This window comes from Cherax quadricarinatus, chromosome 51 (genome assembly GCF_038502225.1).
Source record: "Cherax quadricarinatus isolate ZL_2023a chromosome 51, ASM3850222v1, whole genome shotgun sequence".
Lineage (NCBI taxonomy): Eukaryota > Metazoa > Arthropoda > Malacostraca > Decapoda > Parastacidae > Cherax > Cherax quadricarinatus.
In genome coordinates, this window is record NC_091342.1 from 23,903,033 (window position 1) to 23,928,438 (window position 25,406).

The following is a 25,406-nucleotide window of genomic DNA, read 5'->3' on the forward strand; positions in this document are numbered from 1 at the left end:
ACGGGCAAATCTTTTGTTCGTGGTCCCTCCTTAGCTCACAGGTATTATTGGTCACACAGACCGTACGCTCACAGGTATTATTGGTCACACAGACCGTACAAGCAAATCTTTTGTTCGTGGTCCCTTCTTAGCTCACAGGTATTACTGGTCACACAGACCGCACAAGCAAATCTTTTGTTCGTGGTCCCTTCTTAGCTCACAGGTATTATCGATCACACAGACCATACAGGCAAATCTTTTGTTTGTTAAGGCCGACTGTCCGTTAAGATACAAATTGAGAATGTTTTTCATGATCACAACAGTATGACAATTTTTTATTTAACAAGCTGTGTTAAATCCAAAAATAAATTTACCCAGCAGACTATAACAATACCAGACAATCCTGACTGAACAGATTTTCTCAGTTAAATCCAAAGTAAATTTACCCAATGGACTGTAAGAATAACAGACGATTCTAAATTTAATGGGCTTTGTCAGCTGCTTTCAAAGTTTATCCATTATATCTTCCTGACTTTTCAATATCTGGACAACCCTTCACACTACCACCACACCTGTGACCCCTTTCCATTGCAGTCATGATCTTCTCTATAACCTTTTATATCACTTTTCAGCCTACCAGCGAGTTTGAGAAAATACAACTGTCTTGACAGCAATACAAATAACCAACAATCCTATGGTTATTTTACTTTTAAAACCTCTTAAACCAAGTTTTCTCGCCATATTTAATACAAGGTTTTTACTATCAAAATTATAAGAAACTGAGACAGAGCTCCACGAATATACAGATATATTTTAGCTGCACATTATAATCAGTGTGCATGTACCATCCCATTTAACTGTAATACAGTAGATACGTAAGATGAACTTCAATTTTGTTTATCAACTCCTTGGCTAAACTCACCAAGACAGGGTGATCCAAGGAAAGGTTTCAAACATCAAGGTCCAATTTTGATCTACCAAAACACATTCTCACTTAATTTTGCAACATTTAAACCTCAAATCTAGTTAGCTAATGTTTGACGGACCATTCACTCCACTCATTCTAATATCGTGAATGTTCAAGCCCCTACCAGACATTTATTTCCTGCCCCTCTTCCACAGATATCCTGTACTCCACCTTATATCAGTATTCAGTAAATACATTTATGAATACTTAACAAATGAAGCAGATTACACTGGACAGTAAAAAATAATTTTTTCTGCTACTGAAGTAAATGTGTCCCCTCTGTTAACTTGAATATGCAGATTTTAAACTGGAAGTCAGAATTAACCCAGCACATCGAGACTTTTAGCTACAAAAAAATGCATGTTTTAGGCATTGCTTATTAAAATATCAAGTACATTACACAACTCCTAGGTAGTAGGTTGGTAGACAGCAACCGCCCAGGGAGGTACTACCGTCCTGCCAAGTGAGTGTAAAACGGAAGCCTGTAATTGTTTTACACGATGGTAGGATTGCTGGTGTCTTTTCTTTTCTGTCCCATACACATGCAAGATTTCAGGTACGTCTTGCTACTTCTACTTACGCTTGGGTCACACTACACGTACATGTACAAACATATATATACACATCCCTCTGGGTTTTCTTTTATTTTCTTTCTAGTTCTTGTTCTTATTTATTTCCTCTTACCTCCATGTGGAAGTGGAACAGAATTCTTCCTCCGTAAGCCATGTGTATTGTAAGAGGCGACTAAAATGCCGGGAGCAAGGGGCTAGTAACCCCTTCTCCTGTATATATTACTAAATTTAAAAAGAGAAACTTTCTTTTTTCTTTTTGGGCCACCCTGCCTTGGTGGGATATGGCCAGTTTGTTGAAAAAAAAAAAAAAATACACAACTGACATATGTGCATGCTAATCAGCAACACAAAATATGACAATATTATTTCAAAGTTTTCTTTAAATAAGTCTTTATTTGTTTGTCAATTAAGATTTCAGATTCAAAATCAGCCTACAGAGCTGTACTGGAATTAGCCCAAAATACAAAATTTTACCTCGGCAGCAAATTTTGTCCAGTGTTACACTTTTACAAAAAAATTCATTAATGAGATTCATTTCTCCATACTTAAATACATGCACTGTATTTTTATTTTCTTTAAGTACAGTATATCATTATTTTGCTGCCTTTCAGTCTAGGTTCCCAGTGTCAATGATGATTCACATTATAATTACTCACAGTAATAAACATAATTCTTCCTTCAACAAACTGGCCGTACCCCACCGAAGCAGGCTGGTCCAAAAAGAAAAAGAAAAGTTTCTCTTTTTAACTTTAGCAATGTATAAAGGAGAAGGGGTTACTATAAACATTACTATGTGAAACTAATATTCTAAAAGTCCCCTAAGCCATGAGAGTTACACAAATTATTTATCTCCTTCCCCTAATTATTTACCTGAAGGTTATGAAAGTTATACTGGATCTGGAGAATGAGTACAACATACAACAGCGGCACCAGTTACATTCTGGCAATGGAATGAATTTCAGTGCTACATTTATACAGTATCATAAGTTACAATAATCTTGCTTAACCCTTTGACTGTTTCAGGCCCCTTTCTGAAACTGTCATTCCTTGTCGCTCAATTTTTGAAAAAAAAAAAAAATATTTTTTCTTATGAAATGATAGAGAATCTTTTCATGATGGTATTGACACCAAAAGTTCGAAATTTGGTCGAAAACTCATGGAATTATGCTCCCACGAAGTTAGCGGTCTCGGCGACATATGCGTATCGGCGATTTCGCCGACTTTGAGCCCTATTTTCAGCCAATTCCATTGTTCCAGTTGACCAAACTCATAGCTATTTCTTTAGAACTCCATTTTATCTATCAGCTGAGTACAAGAAACCTTCCATTTACTAATTTGGACTACCCAATATGGTGGTCAGAAATTGGCAATTTAGCCAATTTCACGCAAACTAAAAAAGATGCCAATTTCAAAATAGGGTCCAGAATAAACAAGGTAGACATTCGTAGCACTAAAATAACATATGCTTTGTTCATTAGTCACATCTCTAGGCCCCTCTTATATTATTATTGCTTTATATTTTGATTTTTTATTCATACAAAAAAATACAAAATTTACTGTTATGCAGACTACTGCATTATTGTAAAAATGGTATAAATAATATCAGTGCACTAGTGAAAGAATATTAGACTCCCCAGTTGACGTGTATTGGACGTGTGGTGTGATTTATTTACTCCTGAACATTGGTAAAAATCGAACATTTCTGCTACTTTGAGTTCAGTTTCAAGGTAATTTTCATCGTCAAAGTAATGAAAATCATCTCTATTTCTGTAATATGTTTTCCATTTTATCACCTAAGACCATGAAAACGCGAATACAACGATAAATACTATACGAAAATACACCTCAAAGTCGGCGTTTTATTCCAAAAAAACGATCAGTTTTTTTTTCTCATTACGCAATGTGTGCTGCAGGATTTTTTTTATGTGGTGCACACTGACCACACAGACCCATTCTCTCACATGTGGGGCTACCAGCTCTCTCCCGCTTGATTTGAAGCCGCTAGAATTATTGAGTATATATACGTCAGAAACATTGGCTCGTAAGACGTATTTATACGTCGAAAACAGTCAAAGGGTTAAAACTGTATATTATTTCAGTGAGTTGTAAGTTAAATACAATATTCAAAGCCAAAAGTTAACTTAGGTGGGTCATACAGCTCTGCACTGGAAGTAAGGTGTATTCAGCTGAGGGTGGAGTATGTTAATATCACTAATTTGATCAAATTTTATCTATGGCATGCAATTACTATCGTTTTTTTTTTTTTTCAACAAACCGGCCGTATCCCACCAAGGCAGGGTGGCCCAAAAAGAAAAACAAAAGTTTCTCTTTTTAAGTTTAGTAATTTATACGGGAGAAGGGGTTACTAGCCCCTTGCTCCTGGCATTTTAGTCGCCTCTTACAACACGCATGGCTTACATAGGAAGAATTCTGTTCCACTTCCCCATGGAGATAAGAGGAAATAAACAAGAACTAGAAAGAAAATAGAAGAAAACCCAGAGGGGTGTGTGTGTATATATATATATGCTTGTACATGTATGTGTAGTGTGACCTAAGTGTAAGAAGTAGCAAGACGTACCTGAAATCTTGCATGTTTATGAGACAGAAAAATAGACACCAGCAATCCTACCATCATGTAAAACAATTACAGGCTTTCGTTTTACACTCACTTGGCAGGACGGTAGTACCTCCCTGGGCGGTTGCTGTCTACCAACCTACTACCTAGGAATTATTATTGTTATCAAGATTAATTAAAATACATATTTATATACTGCACCCACTAATGTTAGGTAATATGCATCATTATTATTATTTATATAAATTATTACTGTCCCTATATTTAAATGATAAAGACAGATCTTTACTTATCCATTTATATGAGGTGCTATCAAAAAGTTCATGGACTCAAATTTTTGCAGGCAGCATAAATCACATTACACAGTACACTCCTTTGAGAAATAGCATGGTGAGTTTCAGTATGGTCAGCCATTCCACTGAGGTTAGATAAGCATTTTTTGTCAGGTAGGTGTGGCTGAGATTTTTTGTGTAACAATGGAATCTTTAAAAGAAAGAACAGCAAGTGAAACTCACAAAATGCTTCAGCAAGCATTCGGCAATGAAGCAATGAGTTGGACATCACATTTGGAATGGTTTTCTTGATTCAAAGCAGGACGAACACAAGTCAAGGATGATTCAAAGCAGGATGAACACAAGTCAAGGATGATGACCGATCTGGTTGTCCATCAACGTTAAAAACAGACCCCAACATTGAAAAAATTGAAGGAAGCCTATTCATGAAGATCATTGTCAGAATATATAGGACACTGCAAGTGCCGTGGAAATTTCTCACGAGTCATGTCAAAGAATTTTATTGAAAATTTGAACATTAAGGTGAGTGGCTGCAAAATTTGTGCCCCATTTCTTGACTCAAAACCAAAAAGATGAATGTTTTCTGGCCAAAATAACATTATGTCACCCCCACCCTCCCTTCTCGGATTTAGCTCCCTGTGACTTTTCTCTTCTCAAAAATAAAAATGGCACTCAAGGGGCATTGTTTTAACAACATGGGGGAGATTTAAGCAGAATCATAGGCTGTGCAAGATGCCATTAGGAAAGAAGTGTTCCAGAAATGTTTTGAGAAGTGGTAGAGGTGCTGGGATTAGTGTATGACCTCCCAAAAAGAGGAGACAAGTGATGGAGTGAATGATGGTGAAAGTTTTTCTTTTTCGGGCCACCCTGCCTTGGTGGGAATCGGCCAGTGTGATAATAATAAATAAAAAAAATTCAACTAGGTGATTAGGTAAGCCTGTATCTATTTTTTTGTGGCAGTCCAGGAACATTTTGATAGCACTTTGTTTAGTAATAGTATATAAAATAAAAGATTAAGGTGTAGTAAGTCACATGAGCTACAATATAGATACACGGACCATACAAAGAGCAAATCCTTGTGTACAGCTCTGGGCGGAATTATCTTGAGCTGTGTAAACTGAAAGTATCCCTCAAAGAATGAGTGTGGACACTGCACAATGAATTCCATAAGTTCCATCGGAAGATGGCTAGTGAAAATCTATAGCTGTCAATTTGAGTTAGGTATTACAGCTGCCAGTAGTAGCCTACTGGCCTATTTTTATCAATACAACTTGCTACTTCCAAAAATAATGGTACCCATAAATAAGTAAATTTGCATTACCAAACCAGTAATCATCCAGTACTCTAATGATTATTAGTAATCTTGCTGAAAACTGGAGAACAAGCACTAAAAGCATTTGCTCCTAATCTAGGATCAGAAAGTACTCAGGAGGGCAAGTTACAGCAATAAGAGCTTTGTAATATGACTGGAAACAGCTTTCCATACTTTAAATGCACACAAAATTGGACCGAAGGAAATATGAACAATCTAGCAAGATATTAGTGGAGATATAGATTACAATCGTCAGTCTGTTTACTGAACTTGTAAAAGCATTGTAGAAAATACAGTACACATACAAAGTCATTCCAAAAACTACATGGAGTTGTAAATATACCTAAGAGAACCTAAACAACTTAAGCTAATTTTCCTGACTTAATGTCTTGTGCTTAAGCAAGATTTGCATCAACACTGCAAAATAAAGTAGCGCTACTGTATATTTCTAGTATCAGTACTACATCAGTGTGCATCTCTGTATTGCTTAACCCTTAAACTGTCCAAACATAGATCTACGTTCACATGCATAGCGCTCTGAATGTAGATCTAAGTTTTTTCTACATGCTTTGAAATGGAGAAAATAAAGGTCGGAGAGCTCCTCACGAAAACGTAAATCTACGTTTGGACAGTTTAAGGGTTAATATCTAATATGTACAGGTTCTTAAATATCTTAATTTTGTACATAGCCAGTGAGGACAGATTGAAAAAAGGGACTTATCCCAAACCCACTTGGTGCAATCTCAGGTACAAATATCTCTGCTGTTACAAAAGACAATTGTAATTACCTGTCCTATTTCTTTTATTTCCTTACTTTCAAACACTTAGAAAGGTTATTTGTTAACTTTTACATACATAAACACTGTTTAGTCATATTTCTTAAGAGGATAACTTAGCAAAGTGCTTAAAATTTTGCTCTAACCCCATAATTTGAAATTCAAAGCATTTACAAAACCAGTCACTTAAAATACAGAACACAGTTGGCATGTGTAAGTTTATTATTAATCCTTCTATGCGAGAGAGTAGCAAGAAAGGTTACACCATATCAGTAGCTAATGGTAAGACTCAAAAATAAGAAATTGTTTAGGATACAAAAAATATGCAAATAATAAAAAGCAAAGGATGCTTCTATAGTAACACAATCACACTACCAGTTTTGTTAGTCCACGGTGCTTGCTTTATACAAAGACGTAAATGGTGCTTAATGAACTATCCCTAGGGTAACTTTACAATTATTAAGTTTTTGGCTTACTTTCAATGGCAATTTAATGAACAATGTTGGCTATCAATGCAAGAAGCATCAATACACACGAAACTCTCAGATGATCAGACTTTGCAGTACAGTCTACCTCATATCTGGCATTCAGGAACTCCAAACCTGGAAATATAATAAATCAATTCTAAAATACATTCAATGACATCACAATACAGTATTTCAAGATATACAAAAATTTAATGCAGAATTGCCTAGCAAACATCTGCTTCTACACATGAATCCCAATATAGTGAAACAATTTCTCAACTTCCACCTCACCTCCTTTATTGTTTTCTGGCATAAATTTTGTCCTAATAGAGCTCAGCTCTTAGCTAATTATCTTCTAGCCTAGTAAAATTCCCTCTAAACTTGCAGTATGAAATAAATAATAGACAACCAACTGAGCACCACAATCTAACAGTTGGAAGATGCAAGTACATACCACCACACAAAACCTGGAAGACTTACCCAGATAAGAATGATAATGATGCTCCTCAGGAGGCAGTGGCACAAGCTGCTGTGTTGCATCCTGGGATACAAGAAATAGGGTAAATATGAAACATGTAATATAAAATATCCTGACTTCAGAGCTTAGTACTTACTCTTATTAAAATGCTAATTTCGTTATTTTTTTTTATAGTTTGCAAAGACAGAAGTCTGCAAGACTATATATTGGTGGCAGTATAAACAAGTGCTGAAAGAAAAGTGGGCTAGTGTGTGTAAAGGAAATGAAGAGGAGGTCGAAGAGGTAAGAGGTAGCTTGAAGGAAGTAGTGCCAGAGTGAACATTGGATTATTGGTAATAAGAGGGGAGGTGCAGGTGGGGAAAGGAATGCTTTGTGGAAAGTTATGTCAAGAGGGTAGTAAGGAAGAAAGAGTAATTTCATGAGAAATTTGTACAAGGTAAAGAGATGCTGTCTTGGTGAGAGATGGGCGTTAAGATACAAATGAGTGATGAGAGTGCAACAGGAGAGCAAATTAGAGAGAATAAGAAAGCCTTTGTTAGAAAAGGGTAAGGAGCCCTTTTTTGAATTTATGTACAGTGGACCCCCGGTTATCGGCTGTAATTCGTTCCAGGTCAGCCTAAATCCGAAAAGACCGAAAACCGAAATAATATTTCCCATAAGAACTAATGTAAATACAATTAATCCAATCCAGACACCCAAAAATACTAACAAAAAAATACATTTTTAAAGATTAATTCTAGTTTTACATACACAACACAATGAGAAAGAAATATAAAACACTTATTTTAATAATAAATGAACATTACATACCTTCATTAAAGACTCTTGTTGGCATATGGAAGAAGGCAAGGAGGGAAGTTTATTATTTGGAGGAGAGTTTATTATTTGGAAGGGCAGTCCCCCTCCATAACGACTTCAGGTATCAAAACCCTCCCTGGGGTTACTTCCCTTCTTTGTCTTTTACTGCCACGAGGACCAGCTTGAGTCACTGTCCCCTTGTCACACAAAAAACCTGTCCAGGGAGGTCTGTTTCTGGCATTTCTTTAAGATTTACCTGAAGTGGGACAAGGTTTTGTCACCGAACATGCTGCAGATATGGCTTGTTTGAGCTTGGTCAGGGTGATATTTCTCCACAAAACTTTGCATCTCATTCCACTTTGCACACGTCCTTAATCAGTGAAGAAGGCACGTTCTCCCCTCTCTCTTCCTCCTCCTCTGAAGCAGTTTTCTCAGCTGTGGTCTGTTGCTGTTGCAGATGAAGGTCTTGCAGCTATTCAGTGGTTAGCTCTTCCCTGTGGTCCTCCATTAACTCTTCCATATCTTGGCTACTCACATCCAACAAAGTCACAATACATTCCACAAAAGGCAGAGGGTCGACAGGGTCAGGGTCAGGGCCAGCCTCAAACCCTTTAAAATCCTTCTCTTGGACACATTCTGATCACAATTTTCTCCATGCATGGTTCAAAGTCCTGGAAGTCACTCCCTACCAAGCCTTACCTATAAGGCTTATGCAATGGAGGATAATGAAGTGATTCTTCCAGAACTCTCTTAGGGTCAAGTCAGTGTCTGAGGTCACTTCAAAGCACCTTTGAAACATTGCTTTCATGTAGAGTTTTTTGAAGCTAGAAATGACCTGCTGGTCCATGGGCTGGATGAGAGGAGTGGTGTTAGGAGGCAAGAACTTTACTGTTATAAATCTTAACTCCACAGACAACTGATCTACCAAGTTAGGAGGATGAGTAGGAGCACTGTCCAGTACCAGGAAGCACCTGAATGGCAATTTATTTTCCTGGAGGTATTTTTTCACGCTCGGTCCAAACACTTCATGGACCCAGTCAATAAAAATTTGCCTCGTAACCCATGCCTTATTATTAGCTTTCCACAACACACACAATTTACTCCTGACAACATTGTTTTTCTTGAACATTCTTGGACTTTCAGAGTGATACACGAGTAAAGGCTTCACTTTGAAATCCCCACCCGAGTTATCACAGAACAAAAGTGTAAGCCTATCCTTCACAGGCTTGTGTCCTGGCAGTGCCTTTTCCTCCAGTATGATGTGGGTCCTCTTTGGCATTTTCTTCCAAAAGAGGCCTGTTTCATCACAAATAAACTCTTGTTGGTGCAGGAATCCTTCAACCTCTACGTACTCCTTCACTTCATGCACGAATTCTTCAGCTGCACATTTGTCTGAACCTGCAGCCTTGCCATGCCTTACAACACTGTGTATGTCACTACGCTTCTTAACCCTTTGACTGTTTTGGTCGTATATATACGTCTTAGGAGCCACCGTTTTTGATGTATATATACTCATAAATTCTAGCGGCTTCAAATCAAGCAGGAGAAAGCTGGTAGGCCCACATGTGAGAGAATGGGTCTGTGTGCACCATATAAAAAAAATCCTGCAGCACGCAGTGCATGAGAAAAAAAAACTCCGACCGTTTTCTTTAGTTAAAATGCCGACTTTGTGGTCTATTTTCGTATAGTATTTATGGTTGTACAGTATGGTTGGTCATTCCAGTAGTATGTTCAGGTGCCAGTACTGACCGAATTTTTTCCCACAAGGAATATTGTGAAGTAGATTAGTCCATTTCAGACCCCCAAACATACACGTACAAACGCACTTACATAAATACACTTACATAATTGGTCGCATTTGGAGGTGATCGTTAAGCGGGGGTCCACTGTATTCTCGTTTTCTTTGTCTCATTTGATAGAATGGAAAACATATTATAGAAATAGATGTGATTTTGATCGGTTTTACCATGAAAAGAACCTTGAAATGGAGCTGAAAATAGGGGAAATGTTTGATTTTTGCCGATGTTCAAAAGTAAACAAATGACGACATTGTCCAATAAATGTCCAACTAGCCATTCTAATATACAGCCATGAATGGGTTGACATTATTTGTACAATTATTACTATATTGCAGTAGTCTGCATAACAGTAAATCTTCTACTTTTTGTTGGAATAAAAATTCAAAATAGAAAGCAAGAGTAATATCAGAGGGGCCTGGAAACATGAGTGATGAACAAAGAAAATGTTATTTTAGAACCAGGAATTCTGCATTGTTCATTCTGGACCCTATTTTGAAATTGTCATATTTATAAATTTTCATGAAATTGGCCAAATTGCAAATTTCTGACCACGTTATTGGGTAGTTGAAATCTGTAAACAGGCAGTTTCTTGTACTCAATCGATAGAAAAAAATGGAGTTCTAAAGAAATAGCTATGAGTTTGGTCAACTGGAACAACGGAATTAGCCGAAAATTGGGCTCAAAGTGGGCGAAATTGTCGATTCGTAAATATCGCCAAGGTTGCTAACTTTGCGAGAGTGTAATTCTGTCAGTTTTCCATCAAATTTCGTTCTTTTGGTGTTATTACTATCGGGAAAAGATTCTCTATCACTTCATAAGAAAAAAATTTTTTTTTTTTTTAAATTTTGCGACACCAGGAGATATCTCAGGATTTGAGGTTGCAACAGTCAAGGGGTTAAATCTCTCAAACCAGCCTTTGCTGGCCTTAAATTCACTAACAGCAGCACTCGTTAGAGGCATTTTCTTTACGAGATCTGCATGCAGCTGCCTTGCCTTTTCACAAGTGATTGACTCAACAGCAATATCTCCCTCTAATTGTTTATCGCTGATCCACAGCAATGATAACGCCTCCACATGTTCAATTATTGGTGATCTTTGTTTTGTTAGCATATTTACACCTTTTGCAACATTAGCTTCCTTGATTTCTACTTTCTTTGCCAAGATGGAAGTGACTGCTGATTTGGATTTCCCATACATCCTTGCAAGCTCCAGGACACACACACACCACTCTCGTACTTACCTACAATTTCTTTCTTGAATTCTATCGTGTTTCTCACTTTCTTTACCAGGAAGTTTCTTTGGGCCCATGGTGGTATATTTCACAGCTGCACTCAATCAACAACCACAAAACACAATAGATTATAACGACATGTTTGGATGAATGAACGGAGTCTTGCTCACTCACCCAGAAACACAGCCAGACTAACTCACAAATGCGGGCGGGCACGTCCAATACAGCCGATTTCTGAGTTGCCGGCCAAAATCTAGAATAGAATTTCGGCCAAAAAAGTGGCCGAAATCCGATTTGGCCTACACCCAGAATGGCCAATATTGGAGGGTCCACTGTTTTTTACAGAGCATGATAGGGCGGATAGGGGAACAATGTGGCAGATGTTGCAAATGTGTGAAATTAGTGGTACATATGTTATACAGTGGACCCCCCCCCCCCCCGGCCCAACGGCGGCATCAAGTAACGACAATTTCATCTAACGGTGCTCTTTGGCATCAAAAAATTGGCTCTACCAACGACGAAAAACTCGTCTAACAGCATGCGGCCTGAGCGGGCCCAGCCACTCCAAGACTCTGTGAATAGCCAGTGTGCCAATGTTTACAAGCCGTTGCGGTCAATTCCAAGTGTACTTGCGATATATTTTGTATTATTCCAGTATTTTTAGTGCTTGTAACTAATAGATAAGCTACCATGGGCCCCAAGAAGGCTTCTAGTGCTAAAAAGGGTGAGAAATACTCTCGAAATACTATTGTACCATGGTCAGCTGCTGCTGCAACACCATCAGCTGCTGCTGCTGCACTACCATCAGCTGTTGCTACACCATCAGCTGCTGCTGCTGCTGTACTACCATAAGCTGTTGCTGCACCACCGTCAGCTGCTGATGCGCTACGGTCAGCTGTACTACTCGAAGATGTGGAAAGACTATTGTTGGTGTGGCTTATCGAGAATACCGAGAAACAATTAACCCCAGAGGGTTAGCCACCCAGGATAACCCAAGAAAGTCAGTGTTTAATCGAGGATTGTCTAACTTATTTCCTTAGGGGTCCTTAATCTTGTCCCCCAGGATGCGACCCACAACAGTCGACTAACACCCAGATGAACAGGAAAAAATGCCTGGAACTAGTGCTCATATTGGTGAATTTAAGGCCAGCAAAGCTTGGTTTGAGAGATTTAAGAATCGTAGTGGCATTCAGTGTGATAAGGCATGGCGAAGCTGAAAATTCCAACCCCAAGCGTTCAACTGTGACGAAACAGGCCTGTTCTGGAAAAAAATGCCAAACAGGACCTACATTACTCAGAGGGAAAAGGCACTCCCAGGACACAAGCTTATGAAAGACAGGGTAACTTTCTTGTTTTGTTGTAATGCTAGAGGGGATTGCAAAGTGAAGCCTTTACTCATGTATCACTGTGAAAATCCCAGCCTGTTCAAGAAAAACAGTGTCTCATCACTCAACAATACTCTTCAATAAAGGTGTCATTTTAGTATTTATTTATGTATGTATTGTGCATGTCTAATTGATTTATGTGTAGGGAAATGTATATTTCATGTAGAAAAAAATTATTTTTTTAATACTTTTAGCTGTCTGGAACAGATTAATTGGATTTCCATTATTTCTTATCGGGAAAATTAATTCGACCAACGGCAAATTCGACTAATGGAATGGATTAATGCCATTGGTCGAGAGTCCACTGTATATGATGGGTCACACTCACATACATGTACACGTTTATGTATACACACTCATCTGCGTTTTCTTTGATTTTATCTTAATAGTTCTTGTTCTTATTGCTTTTCCTTTTATATCCACAGGGAAGTGGAATAAGAATCTTTCCTCCATAAGCCATGCATGTTGTCAAAGTCAACTACAATGCCAGGTACAATGGGCTAGTAACCTCTTTTCCTGTATAGCCTACTAAAAAGAAAAAGAAGAAAACTGTCAAAGTAGGATGTTTGAATGTGCGTGGATGTTGTGTGAATGATAAGAAAGAGATGATTGTGGATGTTATGAATGAGAAGAAGCTGGATGTCCTGGCTTTAAGTGAAACAAAGCTGAAGGGGATAGGAGAGTTTCAGTGGGGAGAAATAAATAGGATTAGGTCAGGGGTTTCAAATAGAGTTGGAGCTAAAGAAGGAGTAGCAATAATGTTGAAGGATAAGTTATGGCAGGAAAAGAGGGAATATAAATGTATAAATTCAAGGATTATGTGGAGTAAAATGAGGGTTGGATGTGAAAAGTGGGTTATAGTAAGCATTTATGCACCTGGAGAAGACAGAAGTGTTGAGGAGAGAGATTTTGGGAAATGCTGAGTGAGTGCATGGGGAGTTTTGAACCAAGTGTGAGAGTACTTGTGGTTGGGAATTTCAATGCTAAAGTGGGTAAAAATGTTGTGGAGGGAGTAGTAGGTAAATTTGGAGTGCCAGGGGTAAATGAAAATGGGGAGCCTTTAATTGAGCTGTGTAGAAAGAGATTTTGCAATAAGTAATACATATTTTATGAAAAAGAGGATAAATAAGTATACAGGGTGTGATACAGCACGTAATGAAAGTACAGTGGAACCTCGGTTTACGAATTTAATCCGTTCCGTGACCTTGTTCGTATCCTGAGCTGTTCGTATGCTGAGCCAATTTTCCTCATTTAAATTAATTGAAATGCAATTAATCCGTTCCAGCCTCTCAGGAGGCATGACAAAATGATGCTAATATCAACTCTACAGCTTAGTTATCTATCACAATTTATCTAATATGACATAATAAGCAATACAGTGGACCCCCGCCTTACGAACGCATTGTGTTACGTTAAATCCGCCATACGAAGCATTTAAACACAAAATTTTTGCCTCGTCTCACATGATTCGTCAGGGACGCATCCCACGTGGCCTCAGCTGCCCCGTGTGTGCCGGTGTTTACAAGCCAGTCAGTGCGGTCGCATCTAAGCATACATTCAGTACATTTCATATTATCACAGTGTTTTTAGTGCTTGTAGCTGCAAAATAAGTCACCATGGGCCCCAAGAAAGCTTCTAGTGCCAACCCTGTGGTAAAAAGGGTGAAAATTACTATGGGAATGAAGAAAGAGATAATAGCTAAGTACGAAAGTGGAGTGCGTGTCTCGGAGCTGGCCAGGTTGTATACCAAACCCCAATCAACCATCGCTACTATCTTGGCCAACAAAACGACAATCAAGGAAGCTGTTCTTGCAAAAGGTGCAAGTTTGTTTTCGAAACAGAGATCGCAAGTGATAGAAGATGTTGAGAGACTATTATTGGCGTGGATAAACGAAAAACATAGCAGGAGATAGCATCTCTCAAGTGATCATATGTGAAAAGGCTAGGAAGTTGCATGACGATTTAATTTGAAAAATGCCTGCAACTAGTGGTGATGTCAGTGAATTTAAGGCCAGCAAAGGTTGGTTTGAGAGATTTAAGAATCGTAGTGGCATACATAGTGTGATAAGGCATGGTGAGGCTGCCAGTTCGGACCAAAAAGCGACTGAAAAATATGTGAAGGAATTCAAGGATTTCATAAGCCTATGAAAGACAGGCTTATGTCGTGGGAGTGCCAGGACATAAGCGTGTCTTTCATAGGCTTATGTGGTGATTGCAAAGTGAAGCCTTTACTGGTGTATCACTCTGAAACTCCCAGAGTGTTCAGGAAAAACAATGTCCTCAAGGCTAATTTGTGTGTGCTGTGGAGGGCAAACAGTAAGGCATGGGTCACTAGGGACTTTTTCTATGACTGGTTACACCATGCATTTGCCCCCACTGTGAAAAATTACCTAATGGAAAAGAAATTGGACCTTAAGTGCCTCCTGGTATTAGACAACGCTCCTGGTCATCCTTCAGACTTGGCAGAGACACTTTCTGGGGACATGAGCTTCATTAAGGTCAAGTTTTTGCCTCCTAATACCACTCCTCTCCTGCAGCCCATGGACCAGCAGGTCATTTCAAACCTCAAAAAACTCTACACAAAAGCTATGTTTCAAAAGTGCTTTGAAGTGACCTCAGACACTCGATTGACTCTAAGAGTTTTGGAAAGATCACTTTAGCATCCTCAGTTATATAAACCTTATAGGTAAGGCTTGGGAGGGAGTGACTAAGAGGACCTTGAACTCTGCTTGGAAGAAACTGTGGCCACAATGTGTAGATGAAAGGGATTTTGAAGGGTTTGAGGCTAACCCTGAGAAGCGTATGCCAGTTGTAGAATCCATTGTGGCATTGGGGAAGTCCTTGGGGTTGGAGGTTAGTGGGGAGGATGTGGAAGAGTTGGTGGAGGAGGACAATGAAGAACTAACCACTGAAGAGCTGCAAGATCATCTTCAACAGCAAGAGGCCAGACCTGAGGAAACTGCTTCAGAGGAGAGGAGAGAGAAATTGAGGAAGTTGCCTACTTCAAAGATTAAGGAAATGTATGCAAAGTGGGTTGAACTGCAAATCTTTGTGGATGAAAATCACCCTGACACAGCTACTGCAAGCCATGTTGGCAACCTGTACAATGACAATGTTATGGTCCATTTTAGGAAAGTCTTAAAGGAACGGGAGGTACAGAGCTCTACGGAAAAATTTGTTGGGCGACAGAGGTCCAGTGACTCTCAAGCTGGTCCTAGTGGCATTAAAAGAAGAAGGGAAGTAACCCCAGAAAAGGACTTGATACCTCAAGTCCTAATGGAAGGGGATTCCCCTTCTAAATAATAACTTCCACACTATACCCTCCTCCCATCTCATCAATCATCACCAGATCTTAAATAAAGATAAGTGTCATGTATTCTATTCTTAGTAGAGCAGTAATTGTGCATGTCTTCTTCAGTTTGTGTGTATTAAAATTAATATTTCATATGGTAAAAAAAAAAAAAATTCATATTTTGGGGTGTCAGGAATGGATTAATTTGATTTCCATAAAGAATCACACAAAGTGGGAGTTGTCACAGTTGCTCTTTGCTGATGACACTGTGCTCTTGGGAGATTCTGAAGAGAACTTGCAGAGATTGGTGGATGAATTTGGTAGGGTATGCAAAAGAAGAAAATTAAAAGTGAATACAGGAAAGAGTAAGGTTATGAGGATAACAAAAAGATTAGGTGATGAAAGAGTGGATATCAGATTGGAGGGAGAGAGTATGGAGGAGGTGAATGTATTCAGATATTTGGGAGTGGACGTGTCAGCGGATGGGTCTATGAAAGATGAGGTGAATCATAGAAATGATGAGGGGAAAAGGGTGAGTGGTGCACTTAGGAGTCTGTGGAGACAAAGAACTTTGTCCTTGGAGGCAAAGAGGGGAATGTATGAGAGTATAGTTTTACCAACGCTCTTATATGGGTGTGAAGCCTACAGTCCTACAGTCACCCAGAGGGTTACCAATTTCTATTTTGAAGCACAAAAATATGAAAAAAAAAAAATACAAAAAATGTCTAAAAATGAAAACATATTATTATTACTCTTGTATTATTATTACAGGTCCGCCACCACAAATCTGGCAATCAGTTATTCGGTTCCTTCAGTTATTCGGCACTAATTTTGGCTAGCATAATTTCAAATTTCCAGGGTCGCCACACCAACCTACTGGTACTGTTTGGTGGTGCTACTTGCTGCATAAGTCATTCTAATTTCTTTTTCTCCATTTATTGCTATAACCTGCTTACTTTTAGCCCTAGCCATGGTTCCAATGAATAAGAAATGCTCATTATGTAAAGCACCTACACAGTGCATTATCCATTAAAGATAAGGTGGCTTTGAAGCCACTGTCGGTTGCCATGGGCTCAGTCTCATGAAGCAGGAGAATATGCTTTATTATTACGCTAATATCACACTACAGCTTATTTGCCTATCACAATTGATCTAATATGACACAATAAACAATATAAATAACATAAAACATGTTAAATACTCCAGAATGAATAATATTTGGCATAATACCGAGCAGTTCGACGGAGGTATGAAGAGGATATAGTATACAAATACAGTGGACCCTCAACTAACGCTATTAATCCGTTCCTGAGAGCTCATCGTTAGTCAAAATTATCGTTAGTCAAGTTAATTTTCCCCATAAGAAATAATAGAAATCAAATTAATCTGTGTAGGACACCCCAAAGTATGAAAAAAAAATTGTTTTTACCACATGAAATATTAATTTTAATACACACAAACTGAAGAAGACATGCACAGTTACATGACACTTACCTTTATTGAGGATCAGGTGATGATTGATGGGATGGGAGGAGGGGAGTGTGTTGATGGTCTTAGTGTTTAGAAGGGGAATCCCCTTCCAGTAGGACTTGAGGTGGCAAGTCCTTTTCTGGGGTTACTTCCCTTCCCTTTAAATCTCTCAAACCAACCTTTGCTGGCCTTAAATTCACTCACATCACCACTAGTTGCTGGCATTTTTTTAATTAAATCGTCATGCAACTTCCTAGCATTTTCACATATGATCGCTTGAGAGATGCTATCTCCTGCTATCTGTTTTTCGTTTATCCACACCAATAACAGTCTCTCAACATCTTCGAGTACTTGCGATCTCAGTTTCGAAAACATAGTTGCACCTTTGGCAAGAACAGCTTCCTTGATTGCCATTTTCTTGCCCACAATAGTAGCGATGGTTGATTGGGGTTTTGTGTACAACCTGGCCAGCTCGGAGACACGCACTCCACTTTCATACTTAGCAATGATCTCTTTCTTCATATCCATAGTAATTCTCATCCTTTTTGCTGTAGGGTTGGCACTAGAAGCTTTCTTGGGGCCCATGGTGACTTATTTTGCAGGTGCAATCACTAAAAAGGCTGTGATAATATGAAATGTTCCGATTGTATGCTTGGAAGCGACCGCGGTGGCTGGCTGGCTTGTAAACACTGGCCAGAAGTGGACACGTCTCAGACAGAACAAATAGTGTTGGTCGAGTTTTTTAGTGCTAGTCGAGGCAAAATTTTTGCGTTAAAATATATCGCTAGTCGGATTTATCGTTAATCGATGCCATCGTTGGTCGAGGGTCCACTGTACCATTCTCCTACCCCTGTCTTGGGGATTTATATTATAGAAAACGGAGTGTAGCACAGGGCTAACTGTGATATACACTCGTACTGCACCATAAACCTGAAACAAAAAAGTTATTTTCTCTATATAGATTATCACACACAGCAGCATATGTGTAGAGAACCTAGGATAATCCAAAAAAGTCAATGTGGCTTATTTTTAGTACCTGGCTTTGGTTAGCTATATATGATTTTTGGTAAATATTCGATTCCCAGCCAGGGTAGAAACATTAGGCGTGTTTCTTTACACTTGTTGTCTATGTTTACCATCAGTAAAATGGGTACCTGGGTGTTAGCCAACTAGTGTGGGTGTTATCCTGGGACACTGACCTAATTTTCTTGAAATACTCTGCATAACAAGCAGCTTTCTATATAGTACTATGTTACTGATGTCAGCTAGGCCTGCATACCTTGTACATGTACATGTAGTAAATAAAGATATTATTATTATTTTCTCAGTTGTTTGTTATCTTACTCAAACTTGGGCAATGTATGATGGAAAGATACTTCTTAACATACACTAAAAATGAAAGCAATCAGACCATAAATAGCGGAGTTCACTTCTCAGCCATTAGCGGCCGCTTAGCGGTATATTTTTGTATGGCTTTTATGGTTCTATTCTCATTTTTTCGGTCTCATTTGATAGAGTAAAAGACATATTACAGAAATAGATATGATTTTGATTGCTTTCATGACGAAAAGTACCCTTGAAATTGCGCTCACAGTAGCGAAAATGTTCTATTCTTTAGCGAAGCTCAAGAGTAAACAAATGATGTCACCGTCCAATACCTGTCTGCCTGCCAGTCCAAATTCTAATACGTAGTCAAGAATGGGTTGACATTATTTATACAATTATTACAATAATGCAGCAGTCTGCATAACAGTAAATCTTCTATTTTTTTTTTTTTTTGTGAATAAAAATTCCAAATGGTAAGCAAGAGTAATATAAGAGGGGTCTGGAGTCATGACTAATGAACAGAGAAAATGTTATTTTAGTGCCAGGAATGTCTGCATTGTTTATTCTGGACCCTATTTTGAAATTGGCATCTGTTGAAATTTGTGTGAATTCGACCAAATTGCCAATTTCTGACCACTTTATTGGGTAGTTGAAATAAGTGAATGGGTGGTTTCTTGTACTCAGTTGACAGACTAGAAATAAATAAGTTTATTCAGGTATACACAAATACAGTTACATAGATCATCATACATAGCAGTGTATGTATAGAGAACTTGGGATAACCCAAAAAAGTCAGACAAAGTGACTTATTTCCAGTACCTGGCTTGGGCTTGTCATATATGATTTTTGGTAAATATTTTTTTTTCTCGGTTGTTTGTTGAGCTATCTCATTGAAACTTGGGCAATGTATGATGGAAAGATGCTTCTTAACGTACACCAAAAATAAAAAGACGGACAATAAATAAGGGAGTTCACTTCTCAGCCATTAGCCGCCTCTTTGCAGTATATGTTCAATGAACTTTGTGCAAGTCAAGTTGTTTAATTTTATCAAGTGTATTCTAACCTAACCACTCTGTAATCCGGCAAACTCAGTAATCCGACACACTACAGGTCCCAATGATGCCGGATTTGTGATGGAGGACCTGTAGTATTATTATTATTATTAGTACAAGTAGTATATGTACATATTATAATTATTATTATTAATTTAGGGAACTGGAGCACAGATCCAATTCCATAGATCAAGAGCCCATCACCACGTACATATTAATAATAATAATAATAATAATTATAATAATAATAATAATAATAATAATAATAATAACAATAATACAATGTAATAATAATAACAGTAAAGAGAAACTTCAAAAGGCTGCCAGTAGTTGGTGCCACCATCAGCAAAACATTGGTGCCACCATCAGCAAAACATTGGTAACCACTATTAGTACACTTTTCACCTGTCTAGACTTAAGTAGTCTATTAGTATTAGGTTAAGTCTGCCCGAAATGTCTCAGCATGATAATGGCTTTCTTTGCTCCAATTATATTATGATATGTAAACACATTGTAACCTTTGCAAATAAATAAAAAATTTTATTTATTTATTTATTTATTTTGGGAACTTCCCTTGAGGGGGAAGTTTGCATCCTGAAATTTCCTTCGTATCCAGAAGCAAATAATCGACCAAACGACGGTTCGTATCCTGAAAAATTCGCACGGTGGGGCGTTTGTAAGCCGAGGTTCCATTGTAGTTTGTTAGATTATGTATTGGTGGGTAAAAGGTTGATTTGTAGAGGGACAACTGATATATCGGATCATTGTTTAGTTGCAGCTACAGTTAGAGTATGAGGTAGACGGGACAAAAGGAAAATGGCAACAACAAGTAAGAGAGAGGTGAAAGTGTATAAACGAAGGGAGGAGGAAGTTAGGGCGAGATATAAGCAACTATTGGCAGAAACGTGGGCTGGTGCAAGTATGAGTAGTAAGGGAGGGGGGGTTGAAGAGGGTTGGAATAGTTTTAAAAATGCAGTATTAGAATGTGGGTCAGAAGTTTGTGGCTATAGGAGGGTGGGTGCAGGAAGAAAGAGTGACTGGTGGAATGATTAAGTAAAGGGTGTGATAAAAGAGAAAAAGGTAGCTTGTGAGAGGTTTTTACAAAGCAGAAGTGTTATAAGAATAGTAGAGTATATGGAGAGTGAAAGAAAGGTGAAGAGTGGTGAGAGTGCAAAAGGAGAGTAGATGATATAGTGGGAGAGGCACATTTATGAAGGGATTCAGTGAAACTGGCAGGCTGGACTCGAGTCCTGGAGATGGGAAGTACAGTGCCTGCACTCTGAAGAAGGGGTGTTTACGTTGCAGTTTTATAACTGTAGTATAAGCACGCCTCTGGCAAGACAGTGATGGAGTGAATGATTCTGAAAGTTTTTCTTTGACAAACCACCCTGCCTTCTTGGGAAACTGCCAATGTGTTAACCCTTAAACTGTCCAAACGTTGATCTACGTTTGCACAGCTACTGCTCCAAACGTAGATCTACGTTTTATTTTTCCTGCCTCCAAATTTGGCATGATGGACTGAGATGCCTGGCAGGTATAGAAAGGGTCTTAACACACAGTGTGTGCAGTATTAAAAAAATCCTGGACCAATTAATACCTTGTTGGAGCACCAGTAAAACTGCGTGCCATATAGAGCTAATATCGTGGCAAACATCAAGGATTCACTGATGTCATGTCATATTACTCCCCTTGTAAGAGGAAAGTTATGGATGTGGCCACAAGTGATTGAGGAAATATAAAAAACCTCTATAATAACCCATGTGTAACATCTGTGCAACTTCCCTTCATTTTTGATACCACTGGCTATCTGTCTGTCTGTATCGGTCTGTCTGTATCTCTGTCTGTCTATATCTCTTTCACATGTACACATAAGTACATTTATTATACAGTGTAAATTACCTAGGATAGCCCAAAAATTCTAGGCAAAGTTCTCTACAGTGCTTGCAGATAGGAGACATAATATCCATGACTGGCAACTCAGTGGCAAGTAATACGCATTTTAACTTCATCAGGGATCAGACGTGACTACTGCATCATGTGTAATACCTGTTTACGAGCCGCTCTCTAAGACTGAGAGACAAGCTCACAGAAAGACACACACACACATTCAGATAGAAAGACTGAGACACACAGGCAAACAGACAGACACACACATGCAGACACAAAGACAGACACACACATGCAGACACAAAGACAGACACACACATGCAGACACAAAGACACACACACACATGCAGACACAAAGACAGACACACAGGCAGACAGAGAGACACAGGCAGACAAAGATAAGGAGAGACACAGACAGATAGACAGACATACATGTTTGTGTGTAACAGTGTAAACAAATAAAGCCAGGGTTCCCTGCAGCAGGGCACTATCATTGCGTCACTCCACTGCTTACCCTGTCAGCAGTTTAGCAACACTCGTCATAAGCACCATGCTACAAGAAGATTCATATACAGTGGTCCCTCAATAATCATCCGGCCTGAAAGTCGTCCATTTCAGAAATAGTCGTGTTAATTCGTCTAAACATTGGCTCGCAAATGGCCAGTAAACTCGCTAATCGTCTTTCGTCCTGGACGCATCCTCACGGCTCTGAGCTGCGTCGTCCTCGCTTCCCAGCCAGTGTGCCATTGTTTACCAGTGAGCGACGGTCCCCTTACGTGTTCATATGAAATATTTCATAATATTCCATTCATTTTAGTGCTTGCAAGTGCTAAATAAGCTACCATGGCTCCAAAGAAAGCTCCTAGTGCCAAGCCTTTGGTAAAGAAGGTGAAAAATACAACTGAATTTAAGAAAAACATCATTGAACAATATGAAAGTGACGTATGTGTGGGCGAACTGGCCAGGATGTATAAAAAATCCTGTACAACCATATCTTCCATCATAGCCAAGAAAAAGGAAATCAAGGAAGCTGTTGTTGCAAAGGGGGTAAATATGCTGACAAAAATGAGATCACCAGTACTCGAAGATGTTGAGAAGTTATTATTGGTGTGGATAAACAAGAAACAATTAGCAGGAGATAATCTTACGACATCGATTACAGTGTATTTGCGAAAAGGCTAGGCAGTTGCATGATGATTTGGTAAAGAAATTGCCTGCAACTAGTGGTGATGTGAGTGAATTTAAGGCCAGCAAAGGCTGGTTTGAGAGATTTAAGAAGCGTACTGGCATACACAGTGTGATAAGGCATGGTGAGGCTGCCAGTTTGGACCAAAAAGCGGCTGAAAAATATGTGCAGGAATTCAAGGAGTACATAGAGGCTGAAGGACTTAAACCTGAACAAGTGTTCAATTGTGACGAAACAAGCCTCTTTTGGAAGAAAATGCCAAAGAGGACCTATATTACTCAGGAAGAAAAGGCACTGCCAGGACACAAGCCTATGAAAGACAGGCTGATGCTCATGTTCTGTGTTAGTGCTAGTGGGGATTTCAAAGTGAAGCCGTTACTAGTGTACCATTCTGAAAATCCCAGTGTGTTCAAGAAAAACAATGTTATGAAGAGTAAACTGTGTGTGTTTTGGAGAACTAATAATAAGGCATGGGTCACGAGGAAAATTTTCGTCAAGTGGTTCAATGAAGTGTTTGGCCCTAGTGTGAAGAATTGCCTCCTGGAAAAGAAATTGGATCTCAAGTGCCTCCTAGTAATGGACAATGCACCTGCTCATCCTCCAAAGTTGGATGACCTAATTCTGAAGGAGCTTGGGTTCATCACAGTAAAGTTCTTGCCCCTGAATACCACTCCTCTCCTCCAGCCCATGGACCAGGAGGTCATTTCAAATTTTAAAAAACTCTACACCAAAGTAATGTTTGAAAGGTGCTTTAATGTGACCTCAGACACTCGCTTGACCCTAAGAGATTTTTGGAAAGAACACTTCAGTATTCTCCATTGCATAAGCCTTATAGGTAAGGCTTGGGAGGGAGTGACTACCAGGACTTTGAACTCTGCTTGGAGAAACTTGTGGCCAGATTGTGTCCACAGGAGGGATTTTGAAATGTTTGAGGCAGCCCCTGATGAGCCTATGTCAGTTGTGAACTCTATTGTGGCACTGGGGAGTTCCATGGGGTTGGATGTGAGTTTGGAGGATGTGGAAGAGTTGGTGGAGGACCACAACGAAGAGCTAACCACTGAGGAACTGCAAGAGCTTCAGCAGGAAGAGCAACAGATCGCAGCTCAGAATCTTGCTGCAGAGGAGGAGGAAGAGAGATGGAAGAAGGTGCCTTTTTCAGAAATTAAGGAGATTTTTGAAATGTGGGGTAGGATGGATAGATTTATGGAGAAAAATCACCCTGAGAAGGATGTTGCAAGCCATATCGGCAACTTGTACAGTGACAGTCTTGGCCCATTTTAGGGAAGTTTTAAAGAGACACCAGAAACAGAGCTCTCTGGACAGTTTTTTTGCGAGACAGAACTCTAGTGACTCTCAAGTTGGTCCTAGTGGCATTAAGAAACAGAGAAGAGAAGTAACCCCAGAAAAGCACTCGGTACCTGAGGTGCTGATGAAAGGAGATTCCCCTTCCAAACAGTAATCCAATCTCTCTCCTCCTCCAGCCTTCCATACACTAAGAAGAATCACCAATAAAGGTAAGTGTTATGCTGTTAATGTTTCATTTATCATTTTCCATTATATTGTTTATGTACTACATCTATATTTCATGTAAAAAAAATTTTGTTTTAATACTTCTGGGTGTCAGGAACAGATTAATTGTATTTACATTATTTCTTATGGGGAAAACTGATTCGAAAATCGTCTATTTCGATAACAGTCCCACTTCCAGGAATGGATTAGGGACGATAATTGAGGGACCACTGTATACTCCAGCATGTCTATAACATTGCTGAGACCTATAAATATTTTGTATATATTTCTAGACAATTGTATTTATCAGAACATAAAAATTATATAAATTAAAATAAAAACAAGACAAAAGATATATCGACAACACTTCTGCAAGTGGCAGGACTCCATGTTGCTGTCAGGTGAGCATACAGCACCAACTTTGCTGTCTTATATCTCAGTAAGTACTAGTCCTAAAAAATTTTTATTAGTCTTATGACACACAGAAAATTGCCCTCTTTAATTTAATAAAAAAATTATTTTTTTATTTTTCAAAATATTCAGAGCAGTGGCAGTGAAAACGTAGATCTATGTTTGGACAGTTTAAGGGTTAATAATAATAATAAAAATAAAATTTGGGAGTGGAAGGTCAGCAGATGGATCTATGAAAGACAAGGTGAACCATAAAATAGACTATGAGTAGGAGAAAAAATAAAAGTGGTGTACTGAGGCATCTGTAGAAAGAAAGAAGTTTAAGTGTGAAGTATGGTCTTTAAATGCTGCAGCAAGAAGGAGAATGCAATCAGTGGATTTAAATGCCTTTTTGAGAATAATGAGTAATGTGAATGTTATGAAGAATTACGAGCACAGAAACTAGAAGACAGTGTGGAGTTACTAAAGGTATTAATTCAAAGGGTGGAGGGGAGGTTCTTGCAGTGGTATGGCCATTTAAAAAGGATGAAGTAGAATTGGATGGCAATGAGGGTGCATAAATTCAGGGCGGAGAGAAGGAGGCATACAGTCATCCCAGGAAGTGTTGGGAGAGAAGGGAGAAGAAGGGTCTTAGTGACAGA

General features: G+C 38.8%; 1 non-coding gene across 1 annotated transcript in view; it reads right to left on the reverse strand.

Annotated features, from left to right (window-relative positions):
* Positions 1-1,937: 1,937 nt before the first annotated feature.
* Positions 1,938-25,406, reverse strand: part of LOC128694592 (uncharacterized) — a 23,916-nt gene continuing 447 nt past the window's right edge. Inside the window, exons 2-3 of the transcript XR_011393422.1 lie at positions 7,422-7,482; positions 1,938-7,076 (exon numbers count right to left, since the gene is read on the reverse strand). This is a non-coding gene — a transcript (uncharacterized protein). The remainder of the gene's footprint in view (positions 7,077-7,421; positions 7,483-25,406) is intronic.